The sequence below is a fragment of the Narcine bancroftii genome, chromosome 5, assembly GCF_036971445.1.
Source record: "Narcine bancroftii isolate sNarBan1 chromosome 5, sNarBan1.hap1, whole genome shotgun sequence".
In the NCBI taxonomy this organism is placed as follows: Eukaryota; Metazoa; Chordata; class Chondrichthyes; order Torpediniformes; family Narcinidae; genus Narcine; species Narcine bancroftii.
The window spans coordinates 161,661,343-161,678,109 of record NC_091473.1 but is presented as its reverse complement, the minus strand read 5'-3'; the positions used below and the strand labels follow the sequence as shown (position 1 = coordinate 161,678,109).

At 62.4% G+C, this 16,767-nt stretch overlaps 1 long non-coding RNA gene across 1 annotated transcript in view; it reads left to right on the top strand.

The window, feature by feature from the left end:
• LOC138764110 (uncharacterized) overlaps nt 1–16,767 on the top strand; it is an 86,000-nt gene that overhangs the window by 8,133 nt on the left and 61,100 nt on the right. The window contains exon 2 of the long non-coding RNA XR_011357987.1: nt 12,292–12,373. This is a non-coding gene — a long non-coding RNA (uncharacterized lncRNA). The remainder of the gene's footprint in view (nt 1–12,291; nt 12,374–16,767) is intronic.

Sequence of the window (16,767 nt, the reverse complement as noted above, 5' to 3'; positions counted from 1 at the left end):
GGGGAGGGAGAGGGGACGAGGAGGGAGAGGGGAAGGGGAGGGAGAGGGGAAGAGGAGGGGTCGGAGAGGGGAAGGGGTCGGGGAGGGAGAGGGGGAGGGGAGAGGGGGAGAGGGGGAGGGGAGAGGGGGAGGGGACGGGAGAAGTGGAGGGAGAGGGGAAGGGGAGGGGTCGTGGTCGGGGAGGGAGAGGGGAAGGGGAGAGGGAATGGGACGGGGAAGGGTCGGGGATGGAGAGGGGAAGGGTCGGGGAGGGAGAGGGGAAGGGGTCGGGGAGGGAGAGGGGAAGGGGTCGGGGAGGGAGAGGGGAAGGGGTCGGGGAGGGAGAGGGGAAGGGGTCGGGGAGGGAGAGGGGAAGGGGTCGGGGAGGGAGAGGGGAAGGGGTCGGGGAGGGAGAGGGGAAGGGGTCGGGGAGGGAGAGGGGAAGGGGTCGGGGAGGGAGAAGGGGTCGGGGAGGGAGAGGGGGAGGGGTCGGGGAGGGGAAGGGGACGGAGAGGGGAAGGGGAGGGAGAGGGGGAGGCGTCGGGGAGGGAGAGGGGAAGGGGTCGAGGAGGGAGAGGGGGAGGGGACGGGAGAAGGGGAGGGAGAGGGGGAGGGGTCGGAGAGGGAGAGGGGAAGGGGTCGGGGAGGGAGAGGGGAAGGGGTCGGGGAGGGAGGGAAGGGGTCGGGGAGGGAGAGGGGAAGGGGTCGGGGAGGGAGAGGGGAAGGGGTCGGGGAGGGAGAGGGGAAGGGGTCGGGGAGGGAGAGGGGAAGGGGTCGGGGAGGGAGAGGGGAAGGGGTCGGGGAGGGAGAGGGGAAGGGGAGGGAGGGGAGGGGAGAGGGGAGGGAGAGGGGGAAAGGGAGGGAGAGGGGAAGGGGAGGGAGAGGGGAGGGAGAGGGGAAGGGGAGGGAGAGGGGAAGGGTCGGGGAGGGAGAGGGGAAGGGAGGGAGAGGGGAGGGAGAGGGAGAGGGGAGGGAGAGGGAGAGGGGAGGGAGAGGGAGAGGGGAAGGGGTCGGGGAGGGAGAGGGGAAGGGGTCGGGGAGGGAGAGGGGAAGGGGTCGGGGAGGGAGAGGGGAAGGGGTCGGGGAGGGAGAGGGGAAGGGGGCGGGGAGGGAGAGGGGAAGGGGTCGGGGAGGGAGAGGGGAAGGGGTCGGGGAGGGAGAGGGGAAGGGGGGCGGGGAGGGAGAGGGGAAGGGGGCGGGGAGGGAGAGGGGAAGGGGTCGGGGAGGGAGAGGGGAAGGGGGGCGGGGAGGGAGAGGGGAAGGGGAGAGGGGAGGGGAAGGGGAGAGGGGGACGGGGAAGGGTCGGGGAGGGGACGGAGAGGGGACGGGGGAGGGAGAGGGGACGGGGAGGGAGAGGGGACGGGGAGGGAGAGGGGAAGGGGTCGAGGAGAGAGAGGGGGAGGGGACGGGAGAAGGGGAAGTGGAGGGAGAGGGGAGGGAGAGGGGAAGGGGGAGAGAGGGAGGGAGAAGGGGTCGGGGAGGGAGAGGGGAAGGGGAGGGGTCGGGGAGGGGAAGGGAAGGGGAGGGAGAGGGGGAGGGGGTCGGGGAGGGAGAGGGGAAGGGGTCGAGGAGGGAGAGGGGGAGGGGACGGGAGAAGGGGAGGGGAGAGGGGTCGGGGAAGGGGAGGGTCGGGGAGGGAGAGGGGACGGGGAGGGAGAGGGGGAGGGGTCGGAGAGGGAGAGGGGAAGGGGTCGGGAGGGAGAGGGGAAGGGGTCGGGGAGGGAGAGGGGAAGGGGTCGGGGAGGGAGAGGGGAAGGGGTCGGGGAGGAGAGGGGAAGGGGTCGGGGAGGGAGAGGGTAAGGGGAGGGGAGGGGGAAGGGGGAGGGAGAGGGGAAGGGGAGGAGAGGGGAGGGAGAGGGGAAGGGGAGGGAGGGGAAGGGAGGGAGGGGAAGGGGAGGGAGAGGGGAGGGAGAGGGGAAAGGGAGGGAGAGGGGAAGGGGAGGGAGAGGGGAGGGAGAGGGGAAGGGGAGGGAGAGGGGAGGGAGAGGGGAAGGGTCGGGGAGGGAGAGGGGAAGGGGTCGGGGAGGGAGAGGGGAAGGGGTCGGGGAGGGAGAGGGGAAGGGGTCGGGGAGGGAGAGGGGGAAGGGGTCGGGGAGGGAGAGGGGAAGGGGTCGGGGAGGGAGAGGGGAAGGGGTCGGGGAGGGAGAGGGGAAGGGGTCGGGGAGGGAGAGGGGGAAGGGGTCGGGGAGGGAGAGGGGAAGGGGTCGGGGAGGGAGAGGGGAAGGGGTCGGGGAGGGAGAGGGGAAGGGGTCGGGGAGGGAGAGGGGAAGGGGTCGGGGAGGGAGAGGGGAAGGGGAGAGGGGAGGGGAAGGGGAGAGGGGGACGGGGAAGGGTCGGGGAGGGGATGGGAGAGGGGACGGGGAGGGAGAGGGGACGGGGAGGGAGAGGGGAAGGGGAGGGAGAGGGGGAGGGGTCGGAGAGGGAGAGGGGAAGGGGAGGGGTCGGAGAGGGAGAGGGGAAGGGGTCGGGGAGGGAGAGGGGAAGGGGTCGGGGAGGGAGAGGGGAAGGGGTCGGGGAGGGAGAGGGGAAGGGGTCGGGGAGGGAGAGGGGAAGGGGGCGGGGAGGGAGAGGGGAAGGGGAGAGGGGAGGGGAAGGGGAGGGAGAGGGGACGGGGAGGGAGAGGGGAAGGGGTCGAGGAGGGAGAGGGGACGGGGAGGGAGAGGGGACGGGGAAGGGTCGGGGAGGGGACGGGAGAGGGGACGGGGAGGGAGAGGGGACGGGGAGGGAGAGGGGACGGGGAGGGAGAGGGGAAGGGGTCGAGGAGGGAGAGGGGTCGGGGACGGGAGAAGGGGAGGGAGAGGGGTCGGGGAAGGGGAGGGGTCGGGGAGGGGACGGGAGAGGGGACGGGGAGGGAGAGGGGACGGGGAGGGAGAGGGGAAGGGGAGGGAGAGGGGGAGGGGTCGGAGAGGGAGAGGGGAAGGGGAGGGGTCTGAGAGGGAGAGGGGAAGGGGTCGGGGAGGGAGAGGGGACGGGGAGGGAGAGGGGACGGGGAGGAGAGGGGGACGGGGAGGGAGAGGGGACGGGAGGGAGAGGGGACGGGGAGGGAGAGGGGACGGGGAGGGAGAGGGGACGGGGAGGGAGAGGGGACGGGGAGGGAGAGGGGACGGGGAGGGAGAGGGGACGGGGAGGGAGAGGGGACGGGGAGGGAGAGGGGAAGGGGAGGGAGAGGGGAAGGGGAGGGAGAGGGGAGGGAGAAGCGGGTCGGGGAGGGAGAGGGGAAGGGGAGGGGTCGGGGAGGGGAAGGGGACGGAGAGGGGAAGGGGAGGGAGAGGGGGAGGGGTCGGGGAGGGAGAGGGGGAGGGGTCGAGGAGGGAGAGGGGGGGGGACGGGAGAAGGGGAGGGAGAGGGGTCGGGGAAGGGGAGGGGTCGGGGAGGGAGAGGGGAAGGGGAGAGGGGAAGGGGAGAGGGGAAGGGGAGAGGGGAAGGGGAGAGGGGAAGGGAGAGGGGAAGGGGAGAGGGGAAGGGGAGAGGGGAAGGGGAGAGGGGAAGGGAGAGGGGAAGGGGAGGGGAGAGGAATAGGGGAGGGGAGAGGAATAGGGGACGGAGAAGGAGAGGGGAAGGGGAGGAGTCGTGGTCGGGGAGGGAGAGGGGAAGGGGAGAGGGAGACGGGACGGGGAAGGGTCGGGAGAGGGGACGGGGAGGGAGAGGGGACGGGGAGGGAGAGGGGATGGGGAGGGGTCGGAGAGGGGAAGGGGAGGGGTCGGAGAGGGGAAGGGGTCGGGGAGGGAGAGGGGAAGGGGTCGGGGAGGGAGAGGGGAAGGGGAGAGGAGAGGGAGGGGAGGGGAGAGGGGGAGGGGAGAGGGGGAGGGGAGAGGGGGAGGGGACGGGAGAAGGGGAGGGAGAGGGGAAGGGGAGGGGTCGTGGTCGGGGAGGGAGAGGGGAAGGGGAGAGGGAATGGGACGGGGAAGGGTCGGGGAGGGAGAGGGGGAAGGGGAGGGAGAGGGGGAGGGGGAGGGGAGGGGGAGGGGAGGGGGAGGGGAGGGGGAGGGGAGGGGGAGGGGAAGGGGAGAGGGGGACGGGAAGGGGAGAGGGGGACGGGAAGGGGAGAGGGGGGACGGGAAGGGGAGAGGGGGACGGGAAGGGGAGAGGGGGACGGGAAGGGGAGAGGGGGAGGGGAGAGGGGGAGGGGAGAGGGGAGGGGACGGGAGAAGGGGAGGGAGAGGGGAAGGGGAGGGGTCGTGGTCGGGGAGGGAGAGGGGAAGGGGAGAGGGAATGGGACGGGGAAGGGTCGGGGAGGGAGAGGGGAAGGGGAGGGAGAGGGGAGGGGGAGGGGAGGGGGAGGGGAGGGGGAGGGGAGGGGGAGGGGAGGGGGAGGGGAAGGGGAGAGGGGGACGGGAAGGGGAGAGGGGGACGGGAAGGGGAGAGGGGGACGGGAAGGGGAGAGGGGGACGGGGGAAGGGTCGGGGGAGGGGAGGGGTCGAGGAGGGGTCAGAGAGGGGGAAGGGGGGAGGAGAGGGAGAGGGGAAGTGGAGGGGTCGGAGAGGGGAAGGGGAGGGGTCGGGTGAGGGAGAGGGGAAGGGGAGGGGTCGGGGAGGGAGAGGGGAAGGGGAGGGGTCGGGGAAGGGGAGAGGGAGGGAGAGGGGAAGGGTCGGGGAGGGGAGAGGGGGACGGGGTCAGAGAGGGAGAGGGGAAGGGGTCGGGGAGGGAGAGGGGATGGGGTCGGGAGGGAGAGGGGAAGGGGTCGGGGAGGGAGAGGGGAAGGGGTCGGGGAGGGAGAGGGGAAGGGGGCGGGGAGGGAGAGGGGAAGGGGAGAGGGGAGGGGAAGGGGAGAGGGGGACGGGGGAAGGGTCGGGGAGGGGACGGGAGAGGGGACGGGGAGGGAGAGGGGACGGGGAGGGAGAGGGGACGGGGAGGGAGAGGGGACGGGGAAGGGTCGGGGAGGGGACGGGAGAGGGGACGGGGAGGGAGAGGGGACGGGGAGGGAGAGGGGACGGGGAGGGAGAGGGGACGGGGAGGGAGAGGGGAAGGGGTCGAGGAGGGAGAGGGGGAGGGGACGGGAGAAGGGGAGGGAGAGGGGTCGGGGAAGGGGAGGGGTCGGGGGTGGGGACGGGAGAGGGGACGGGGAGGGAGAGGGGACGGGGAGGGAGAGGGGGACGGGGAGGGAGAGGGGTCGGAGAGGGAGAGGGGAAGGGGAGGGGTCGGAGAGGGATAGGGGAAGGGGTCGGGGAGGGAGAGGGGACGGGAGGGAGAGGGGACGGGGAGGGAGAGGGGACGGGGAGGGAGAGGGGACGGGGAGGGAGAGGGGACGGGGAGGGAGAGGGGACGGGGGAGGGAGAGGGGACGGGGAGGGAGAGGGGACGGGGAGGGAGAGGGGACGGGGAGGGAGAGGGGACGGGGAGGGAGAGGGGACGGGGAGGGAGAGGGGACGGGGAGGGAGAGGGGACGGGGAGGGAGAGGGGGACTGGGAGGGAGAGGGGACGGGGAGGGAGAGGGGACGGGGAGGGAGAGGGGACGGGGAGGGAGAGGGGAAGGGGAGGGAGAGGGGAGGGAGAGGGGAAGGGGAGAGAGGGAGGGGAGAAGGGGTCGGGGAGGGAGAGGGGAAGGGGAGGGGTCGGGGAGGGAGAGGGGAAGGGGAGAGGGGAAGGGGAGAAGGGAAGGGGAGAGGGGAAGGGGAGAGGGGAAGGGGAGAGGGGAAGGGGAGAGGGGAAGGGGAGAGGGGAAGGGGAGAGGGGAAGGGGAGGGGAGAGGAAGAGGGGAGGGGAGAGGAATAGGGGACGGAGAAGGAGAGGGGAAGGGGAGGAGTCGTGGTCGGGGAGGGAGAGGGGAAGGGGAGAGGGAGACGGGACGGGGAAGGGTCGGGAGAGGGGACGGGGAGGGAGAGGGGACGGGGAGGGTGAGGGGATGGGGAGGGGTCGGAGAGGGGAAGGGGAGGGGTCGGAGAGGGGAAGGGGTCGGGGAGGGAGAGGGGAAGGGGTCGGGGAGGGAGAGGGGAAGGGGAGAGGGGGAGGGGAGAGGGGGAGGGGAGAGGGGGAGGGGAGAGGGGGAGGGGAGAGGGGGAGGGGACGGGAGAAGGGGAGGGAGAGGGGAAGGGGAGGGGTCGTGGTCGGGGAGGGAGAGGGGAAGGGGAGAGGGAATGGGACGGGGAAGGGTCGGGGAGGGAGAGGGGAAGGGGAGGGAGAGGGGAGGGGGAGGGGAGGGGGAGGGGAAGGGGAGAGGGGGACGGGAAGGGGAGAGGGGGACGGGAAGGGGAGAGGGGGACGGGAAGGGGAGAGGGGGACGGGAAGGGGAGAGGGGTACGGGGAAGGAGAGGGGATGGGGAAGAGGAGGGGTCGGGAACGGGAAGGGGAGAGGGGGATGGGACGGGGAAGGGTCGGGGGAGGGGAGGGGTCGAGGAGGGGTCAGAGAGGGGGAAGGGGGAGGAGAGGGAGAGGGGAAGTGGAGGGGTCGGAGAGGGGAAGGGGAGGGGTCGGAGAGGGGAAGGGGAGGGGTCGGGGAGGGAGAGGGGAAGGAGAGGGGAAGGGGAGGGAGAGGGGAAGGGGAGGGGTCGGGGAAGGGGAGAGGGGAGGGAGAGGGGAAGGGTCGGGGAGGGGAGAGGGGGACGGGGTCAGAGAGGGAGAGGGGAAGGGGTCGGGGAGGGAGAGGGGATGGGGTCGGGGAGGGAGAGGGGAAGGGGTCGGGGAGGGAGAGGGGAAGGGGTCGGGGAGGGAGAGGGGTCGGGGAGGGAGAGGGGAAGGGGGCGGGGAGGGAGAGGGGAAGGGGAGAGGGGAGGGGAAGGGGAGAGGGGGACGGGGAAGGGTCGGGGAGGGGACGGGAGAGGGGTCGGGGAGGGAGAGGGGAAGTGGAGGGAGAGGGGAGGGAGAGGGGAAGGGGAGAGAGGGAGGGGAGAAGGGGTCGGGGAGGGAGAGGGGAAGGGGAGGGGTCGGGGAGGGGAAGGGGAGGGAGAGGGGAAGGGGTCGGGGAGGGAGAGGGGAAGGGGTCGAGGAGGGAGAGTGGGAGGGGACGGGAGAAGGGGAGGGAGAGGGGTCGGGGAAGGGGAGGGGTCGGGGAGGTAGAGGGGAAGGGGAGAGGGGAAGGGGAGAGGGGAAGGGGAGAAGAAGAGGGGAGGGGAGAGGAATAGGGGACGGAGAAGGAGAGGGGAAGGGAAGGAGTCGTGGTCGGGGAGGGAGAGGGGAAGGGGAGAGGGGGACGGGACGGGGAAGGGTCGGGGAGGGAGAGGGGACGGGGAGGGAGAGGGGGAGGGGTTGGAGAGGGAGAGGGGAAGGGGAGGGGTCAGAGAGGGAGATGGGAAGGGGTCGGGGAGGGAGAGGGGAAGGTGTCGGGGAGGGAGAGGGGAAGGGGAGAGGGGAAGGGGAGAGGGGAAGGGGAGAGGGGAAGGGGAGAGGGGAAGGGGACGGGAGAAGGGGAGGGAGAGGGGAAGGGGAGGGGTCGTGGTCGGGGAGGGAGAGGGGAAGGGGAGAGGGGATGGGACGGGGAAGGGTCGGGGAGGGAGAAGGGGAGAGGGGGAGGGGTCGGGGAGGGAGAGGGGAGAGGGGAGGGGAAGGGGAGAGGGGGATGGGGAAGGGTCGGGGAGGGGACGGGGAGGGAGAGGGGACGGGGAGGGAGAGGGGACGGGGAGGGAGAGGGGACGGGGAGGGAGAAGGGACGGGGAGGGAGAGGGGACGGGGAGGGAGAGGGGACGGGGAGGGAGAGGGGAGGGGAAGGGGAGAGGGGGAGGGCACGGGAGAAGGGGAGGGAGAGGGGAGGGGTCGTGGTCGGGGAGGGAGAGGGGAAGGGGAGAGGGAATGGGACGGGGAAGGGTCGGGGAGGGAGAAGGGGAGAGGGGGAGGGGTCGGGGAGGGAGAGGGGGAGGGGTCGGGGAGGGAGAGGGGAAGGGGCGGGGAGGGAGAGGGGATCGGGAGAGGGGAGGGGAAGGGGAGAGGGGGACGGGGAAGGGTCGGGGAGGGGACGGGAGAGGGGACAGGGAGGGAGAGGGGAGGGAGAGGGGACGTGGAGGGAGAGGGGACGGGGAGGGAGAGGGGACGGGGAGGGAGAGGGGACGGGGAGGGAGAGGGGACGGGGAGGGAGAGGGGACGGGGAGGGAGAGGGGAAGGGGTCGGGGAGGGAGAGGGGAGGGAGAGGGGTCGGGGAGGTAGAGGTGTCGGGGAGGGAGAGGGGAAGTGGAGGGGTCGGAGAGGGAGGGGGAAGGGGAGGGAGAGGGGAAGGGGAAGAGGAGGGGTCGGGGACGGGAAGGGGAGAGGGGGATGGGACGGGGAAGGGTCGGGGGAGGGGAGGGGTCGAGGAGGGGTCAGAGAGGGGGAAGGGGGAGGAGAGGGAGAGGGGAAGTGGAGGGGTCGGAGAGGGGAAGGGGAGGGGTTGGAGGGGTCGGAGAGGGGAAGGGGAGGGGTCGGGGGAGGGGGAAGGGTCGGGGAGGAGAGAGATCGGGGGGGAGGGGAAGGAGAGGGGGAGGGGACGGGGAAGGGTCGGGGGGAGGGAGAGCGGAAGGGGTGGGGGGAGGGAGAGGGGAAGGGTCGGGGAGGGGAGAGGACGGGGAGGGAGAGGGAGGGGACGGAGAGGGGAAGGGATGAGGGGGAGGGGACGGGAAGGGTCGGGGAGGGAGAGGGAGAGGGTAGAGGGGAAGGGTCGGGGAGGAGAGGGATCGGGGGGGAGGGGAAGGAGAGGGAGAGGGGAAGGAGAGGGGGAGGGGACGGGGAAGGGTCGGGGGGAGGGAGAGGGGAAGGGGTGGGGGAAGGGAGAGGGGAAGGGTCGGGGAGGGGACGGTGACGTAAAGGGGAAGGGATGAGGGGGAGGGGACGGGAAGGGTCGGGGAGGGAGAGAGGTCGGGGAGGGGGAGGGGTCAGAGAGGGAGAGGGTAGAGGGGAAGGGTCGGGGAGGGAGAGGAGGAGGGGAGGGGGAGGGGTCAGAGAGGGGGACGGGGAAGGGTCGGGGAGGAGAGGGATCGGGGGGGGAAGGAGAGGGGAGGGGACGGGGAAGGGTCGGGGAGGGAGAGGGGAGGGGTCAGGGGGAGGGAGAGGGGAAGGGCCGGGGAGGGGAGAGGGGGACGGGGTCAGAGAGGGAGAGGGGAAGGGGAGGGGACGGGGAGGGAGAGGACAGGGACGGAGAGGGGAAGGGATGAGGGGGAGGGGACGGGAAGGGGAGAGGGGGAGGTGACGGGGAAGGTTCGGGAAGGGAGAGGGGTCGGGGGGAGGGAGAGGGGAAGGGGAGGGGTCGGAGAGGGAGAGGGGAAAGGTCGGGGAGGGAGAGGTGGAGGGGTCGGGGATGGGAAGGGGAGAGGGGGAGGGGACGGGGAAGGGTCGGGGAGGGAGAGGGGGAGGGGAGAGGGGGAGGGGACAGGGGGAGGGGAGAGGGGGAGTGGTTGGGGAGGGAGAGGGGAAGGGTCGGGGAGGGAGAGGGGAAGGGGTCGGGGGGAGGGAGAGGGGAAGGGGTCGGGGGAGGGAGAGGGGAAGGGTCGGGGAGGGAGAGGGGGACAGAGTCAGAGAGGGAGAGGGGAAGGGGAGGAGTTGGGGACGGGGAGGGAGAGGGGAAGGGGAGAGGGGGAAGGGTCGGGGAGGGGTTGGGGAAGGGGAGGGAGAGGGGAAGGGGAGAGGGGGAAGGGTCGGGTAGGGGTTGGGGAAGGGGAGGGAGAGGGGAGGGGGAGGGGAGAGGGGTCGGGGAGAAGGGGTCGGGGAGAAGGGGTCGGGGAGAAGGGGTCGGGGAGAAGGGGTCGGGGAGAAGGGGTCGGGGAGAAGGGGTCGGGGAGAAGGGGTCGGGGAGGGGGAGGGAGATGGGGAGGGGTCGGGGAGGGAGAGGGGGAGGGGTCGGGGAGGGAGAGGGGGAGGGGTCGGGGAGGGAGAGGGGAAGGGGAGGGGTCGGGGAGGGGAAGGGGAGGGGTCGGGGAGGGGTCGGGGAGGGGAAGGGGAGAGGGGGAGGGGAAGGGTTGGGGAGGGAGAGGGGAAGGGGTCGGGGAGGGAGAGGGGGAGGGGAGAGGGGGAGGGGAGAGGGGAAGGGGAGGGGTCGGGGAGGGAGAGGGGGAGGGAGAGGGGGAGGGGACGGGGAAGGGACGGGAAGGGGAGGGGTCGGGGAGGGAGAGGGGAAGGGGAGGGAGAGGGGAAGGGGAGGTAGAGGGGAGGGAAAGGGGAAGGGAAGGGGAGGGAGAGGGGTAGGGAAGGGGAGGGAGAGTGGAAGGGGAGGGAGAGGGGAGGGAGAGGGGAAGAGGAGGGAGAGGGGAAGGGTTCGGGGAGGGGGAGGGGACGGGACGGGAGAAGGTGTCGGGGCGGTAGAGGGGAAGGGGAGAGGGGAGGGGAAGGGGAGAGGGGGATGGGGAGGGAGAGGGGACGGGGAGGGAGAGGGGATGGGGAGGGAGAGGGGACGGGGAGGGAGAGGGGACGGGGAGGGAGAGGGGTTGGGGAGAGGGGACGGGGAAGGGGAGAGAGGTGGGCGGGGAGGAGGGAGAGGGGTGGTTTCATCTGGTTGTACCTGTCCAACAAACTTGACGAGAAAGAGAGAGACAATTGTGTGAGTTTAGTGATTGGCTACATTAGCTAGGCTATGGAGAATGTCACAGACATCAAACACTACACAACCAGAAACCATGGTTCGATGCAGAGATCTGTTCACTTCTCAGAACTCATGACACATGTTGGGAGACAAGGCGGATCTGCAAGGGCAGAACTTTCCTGTGCAGTCAGGAAGGCAAAATGTGTACATATAGAACCCACAAGACACCTGTCTGACAGGCTCAGTACCTTCTCCATAGTTTGATGAGAGAAATGAAATGCCAAAGAAAGCCATTTCCTTGCCGCCCCGAAGAACAGTCCCCTGAACGGCCACAGCGGAGATGAGCAGGATCTTCTTCAGGGTCAACCCATCCAGAACAGTAAGACCAGACAATGTATCCGGTCAGTTACTGAAGCTCTCTGAGGCCCAGCTGATGGAGGTTCCAACAGACAGCTGTAGCACCTTACTCCATTGTCCCCAAAGGATTCCCCAGTGCCCAAGAGAGTGATGGTAACTGGAGTAAACGACCACCTCCTGTGGTACTGACCTCAACCATCATAAAGTGCTTTAAGGGACTGATGATAGAATACATCAGATCACACCTTCCCAAAACATTGGAACCATTCCAGTTGGTCTACCATCCAAAATGGTCAACAGGACTCTTCACCCGTTCCTGACTCACCTAGTGAATGATGCCTCATATGCCAGGTGGTTGTTTATTGACCAGTTCATGATAATACCCCAGAGACTTGTGGATAAACTCTCCTCACTGGGACTCAGATTTATTGTCAGAGTATATACATGACACCACAGACAACCCTGAGATTTTTTTTACTGTGGGCCAGGCCAATGGTGCAAAACAAAATGTACACAATATACACATGTAGAAATGTCTAATGGTTGAGGGGTAGCAGCTGTTCCTGAACCTGGCGGTGTGAGTCTTTATGGTACCGATACTTCTTTCCTGATGGCAGCAGCGAGAACAGTGTGTGCTTGGTGATGTGAATACTTGATTATTCCCTGCAAATGTTCTTGATGGTGAGAAGGGTTTTGCCTATGATGCCCTGGGCTGTATCCACTACCCTTTGGAGGGCTTTATCCTCAGGAGTATTGGTTTCCCCACACCAGACCATAATGCAGCCGGTCAGCACACTTTCCACCACACATCTGCAGAATCGAATTATTTATTTAAGACTTTAGAAAAATTTAATTTTGGAGCTGGTTTTATTCAATGGATTAAGTTACTCATCTTAATTTTAGTGACATTGTGTGCAAGGTCATTGTTGATGCACCATTCGGTTAATTTTCCAATCTCTCTCCTGTTTGCTAACTCATCACCCCTTTTTAATAACCCACTACCCTGGTATCGTCAGTGAATTTGTAGATGGCGTCATGTTGTACTGAACCACAAGGTCATAGATGTAAAGTGAGTAGAGCAGGGGCTAAGAACACAGCCCTGTGGTGCTCCTGTACTGATGGGAGATTAGAATCCAAGAGCACTACACTACAGAAAACCAGCTTAATGTTTCTAGTGTGCCGAAACAGCATTGCCCTAGTCCCACTGACCTACATCCACTCCATAATCCTCCAATCTATGTATCTATCCCAATTATTTTTAAAACTTAAGAATAAGCCTGCATTTATCACATCAGATGGCAGCTCATTCCACACTCCCACCACTCTTGGGAGTGAATTTGCCCAAAAGTTCCCCCTAAACCTTCCTTTCACCCTGAAGCCATGTCCTCTTGTATTTATCCTCAATTTTCTAAACCTCAATCAAATTTGCCCTCATTTTTCTACAGTCCATAGAATAAAGTCCTAACCTGTTTAATCTTTCCTTGTAACTCAACTCCTGAAGACTCAATAACACCCTAATAAATCTTCTCTGCTTTCTTTCAGTCTTACGGATATCCTTCCTGTAGTTTTGCGACCAGAACTACACAGATTGTGCAGATGTTTTAACGACTCTTCACTGATTGTGGTATGGAGATCAAAGATTCAATTACGTAGTGGGGATTTGATTCCCAGGTTTTGGAGTTTGCCGATCAGTTTTGAGGGTATTAAATACCAAACTGTAGTCAATGTAATGTATGGATCTTTGCTGTCCAGGTGTTGCAGGGCTTTGTGTAGAGCCAGTGAGATGACACCCTCTGCCGTGTTGAGAAGAGTATCAGGTTCGCTGGGTTCAGAGAAGTGAATCTGGATACAAGTGTTACAATCACACATGGAGCAATGCCTGGGGCTTGAACCACAAAGCAGAGAGAAAGGAATGTTCTATGCATCGATGTTATATACAGTTCTGATCTGGGCACCGAGCAATAATGACCCTAGGTGATTTAAATTAGCCAATGGCAAGGTGTGCACTAATGTGTGGCTGGAGCCCAACCTTGATTGACAGGTGGTGTGACTTCCGAATAAGTTTCAGATGGAGAGGACACGAGAACACCCACGACACACATTCCAGATAGGCAGTCTTAAAGCAAACTTTTTAAAATCAAATCTTTTTTTTTACATCAAAGATTTGACGATAACAACTTAAAAGCTTACTGAATTTGTTGATCAACCTTGGCCAATCTTTCCACATTCAGGTCCATGCTTATCTTGTTACAGGGTCCATAGGGTGGGTGCAGCCATCTTGGTTCTTGTGCACATATGTGAGTCTTTGGCTGGCGCAAGCGTGGTGGGTTCACATGATGGAGTTCAATTGGCACATGAGTGAGAGTTAAGCTCTAATACTATTGAATTAGAATTGGTATGCCCTTGACTCTCGCACATGCACCAACTGAACGCCAATAGACAAACCCACCGCACATGGGCCAACCAGAGACTTGCCATGTGCACAGGAATCAAGATGGCTGCACCCAGCTTATGGATGCCAGGACACAGCATAACAAAGTAAGTACTCACTATTTGGCTCTTACATGTCCCACATCCCTGTTATAGTTTGTCAAATGCAACATAAACCATGTAAATTTTATATTTAAAAAAATTTGGTTATATGTGTAGATGGATGCAAGTCGCATGGGTCACAAGTTGTGGAATGAAGTCATGCGCATCTTTAACAAATACATGGGAGACAAACAGGGAGAACATTAAACAGTACTCGATCATTACGCAACAATTTTGACATTCACCTCAGATTTAGGTTGGACTCTGACAATAGTGAACCTATACTCGATACGCTCACACACACCCAGTTTCCTGATCACCTTACAAGGCAGAGAGAAAGCATGTGCTGTGCATTGGCTTCGAGCCACTAATAACTAGGTGATTTAAATTAGTCAACGGCAAGGTGTGCACTAATGGGTGGCTGGAGCCCAACCTTGATGTGACTTCCGAATAAGTTTTGGACGGGGAGAACACATGACCACCTACAATGCACACATTCCAATCAGGCAGTGAGGCCACATTTCCTTCACATCCAACACCCTCTCCAGGTGGATGCAGATTTCTTGAGTGAAAACGACAGGCTGATCAGGTTGGCAGCAAATCCTCAAGCCCCATCACACTGAGCACTGTTGGGACTTTGTGCTCAGCCCACAACTGTTCATACTCATCACTCAGGACTACACTGCAAAGATCAGATCCAACAGTATCATCAAATTTGCAGATGATACAACTGTAGCTGGCTTCATCTGCAACAATGAGTTGGCTTACAGAGAGGAGGTTGGGAGGCATGTAAAATAGTGCAAGTACAATAACCAGAGTCTCAACATGGCCAAGACAAAGGAGTTGACTGTGGACTTCAGGAGGATGAAGGTCGACCATTTTTCACTACACGTCAATGGTTCTGTCGTGGAGAGCACAAAGTTCTGGACCCAGAACGTCTCCTTATAAGTCAAGAAGATACAGCAGCATCTGCACTTCCTAAGGAGTCTGAGGAGGGCAAGGTAACCGGCCCCCAACTTGACAACTTCGAACAAGCCCTCAATTGAGTCTCCTGTCTGGCTGTATCATTGTGTGACTGCAAAATGTCAAACCAGAAGTCAACACAGATGATCATCAAAACACCAGAGAAGATTACTGGGGTCTCCGATTATTCTATTGACAAGGTTCAATGGGAGCATTGTCTAAATGGGGTTCAAAGAATTATTGAGGACCCTTTCCATCCAGCACACACTACCATCAAAATCAGAACTGTCCAGTGAGGGAATAGCCTCTTCCCACAAGCTATGAGATTGATGAACAGTATCCCGCAATCAAGTCACCCCAAATGTATATATGTGATGACGTACCGTATATTGTGTGTGCTCTGTGGTACAGAGAGATGTTCAGCCGGACAGTAATAAACTTGAATGAGTAAATGCAATCGCCAAATTACACCCCCCACCTAACACAAAGCCCTGGTTAAGGGGGGGGGGGGGAGGGGAAGAGAAGACATGCCCCTAGCACAAAACCCCCGGAAGGGAGAACAATGACACCCCTGACACAAACCCTTTGTGTGTGTGTGGGGGGAAGGAAAAGGAAAAGAAACATTCAAACCCACAACACATAGACATGGGGGGGGGGGGGAAGAGGAACACTCACCCACCAATAGACACCTCTGCTGGGGGTTGGGGTGGGGGGAGGAGGGGAATTACAGACCCCCCCCCCCGGGCAGGGGGGGAAATAAGAGACCTCCCTGGGCAGAGGGAGGGAAATAACAGACCCATGGGGGGGGGGGGGGGGGGGAGAAACACCACCCCTCCAACACACACCCTGGAGGGTGGGGGGACACCTCCCAACACAGACCGCCTAGAGGATTCGGGGGGTGGGAAGAGGAGAGAAATCACCCCTCCCAACACAGACCCACTTGAGGGGGTGAACACTCATCCCCCCTGACACAAATTCTGGGGGGCGTGGGAACACTTTCCCCCAGCACAAACTCCAAAAATAATGCCCTCTGCCACTCACACCACCTCTCCCCTCTGCCACACAGACACACCATCTCCCCTTCATCTATAACTACTGCTGGCTTGGAAAATCAGCCAATACATTAAAACTCACCCCGGCAATACTCTATTCACCACTCCCATCAAGAGGAGGAGTTGCGAATGTGAGATCACACCCCCCAGATTCAAGGACAGCTTCTTTCCTTGCCTTTGCTCCGAAACCATTTCTCCCTTTAACTCTGCACTCCGATCCATCTTTCTTTAAATATGTATGAGGCGTCCAACTGCACTGCTCATAAAACAACATCTATCATTATATTGTGACATGAATCTGAATATCTAGAGGACTTTCCCCACAGAACTCCCTGGGGGAATTACCCCAGAGCAAACAAGTTTCTGCAAAAGGATTGTTTTTTAAAAAAACAATTTAATCTTATTTAATTTTTATTTAAAATACTTGAAACTGTATCACGAGTAAAATAAGCAAAAGAACATTCATTGTACAAGTTTGAACCTTACCCTTTTCATTTGGTTAAAAAAAACTCCAACCCCAGCCCTGTAGTGACACTGCCTGAAATCTGATGATTCCAGGCTGTGCGGTTGTAGGCAATTCTGAGAAGCGGGCAGCTCAGGGCCACCATGTACCACTTTGAGGAGAAACTGTGTCCTAGCAACTGAACAGTCGGTCTGGTTTACAGGAGACAGCTAACATTCACGCTGGGATAGAAGCTTCCTGCCACAAGGTGGACTAGTATATCGAAGAGGAGTCTAGACTTGTGAGTCACAACCTCTCAGCCACTGCTGTGGACTGGCTTCAGGACAACACAGTTTCAGGATGACTGAGGCTCCCAGGCCCAAATCAAAACCTATCTGTTCAAAAGGGGAAAGTCAGGAGAGACCCCGTTCTCACAGGGAAAGAGGTACAAAAACAATTAAAAGTTTTGGACAAATGAAGATGTGAACTGAATGCAGAGGAACAGAAGTAAGGAAGCAGAAACAGGAAATGTACATACCACCTCCGACCAATGTACTGACACTCAAGTCCACAAATTCAAAAAGCCAACCTGACACAGGGGGAAGGGAGTCATGTAGCCTGCTCAGGAACATTCGGAAACTGTACAGCATAGCTGTTCAAAGGAAGGAATGTGGAAGGAATGCAGTCATGTTAACAGGAGGGCCTTGGCAATTAAATAAAAGTGAGTGCCATGAATTTATAAATCACATAATAAAACTAAAATGGTCTTCAAAACATTCGAATAAAACATGGCAACTTCTACATATTTAACAACTGGAATTTGCTGTACAGGGCTAAATTCAGTGACAAGGACCATGAGAATGCTGCTTCATTCTCTCTGAACACACCAGTTAGTATATCTGAAGAACCCTGAAGCTCAACAAACCCTGCCTCATAACCCTTTACAAAAGGATATCAAAACTAGCACCCCCACCCCCAGGGGTATTCGGGGCTGTTCCCAACCCATTCCCATCCCACCATGAGGGGGGC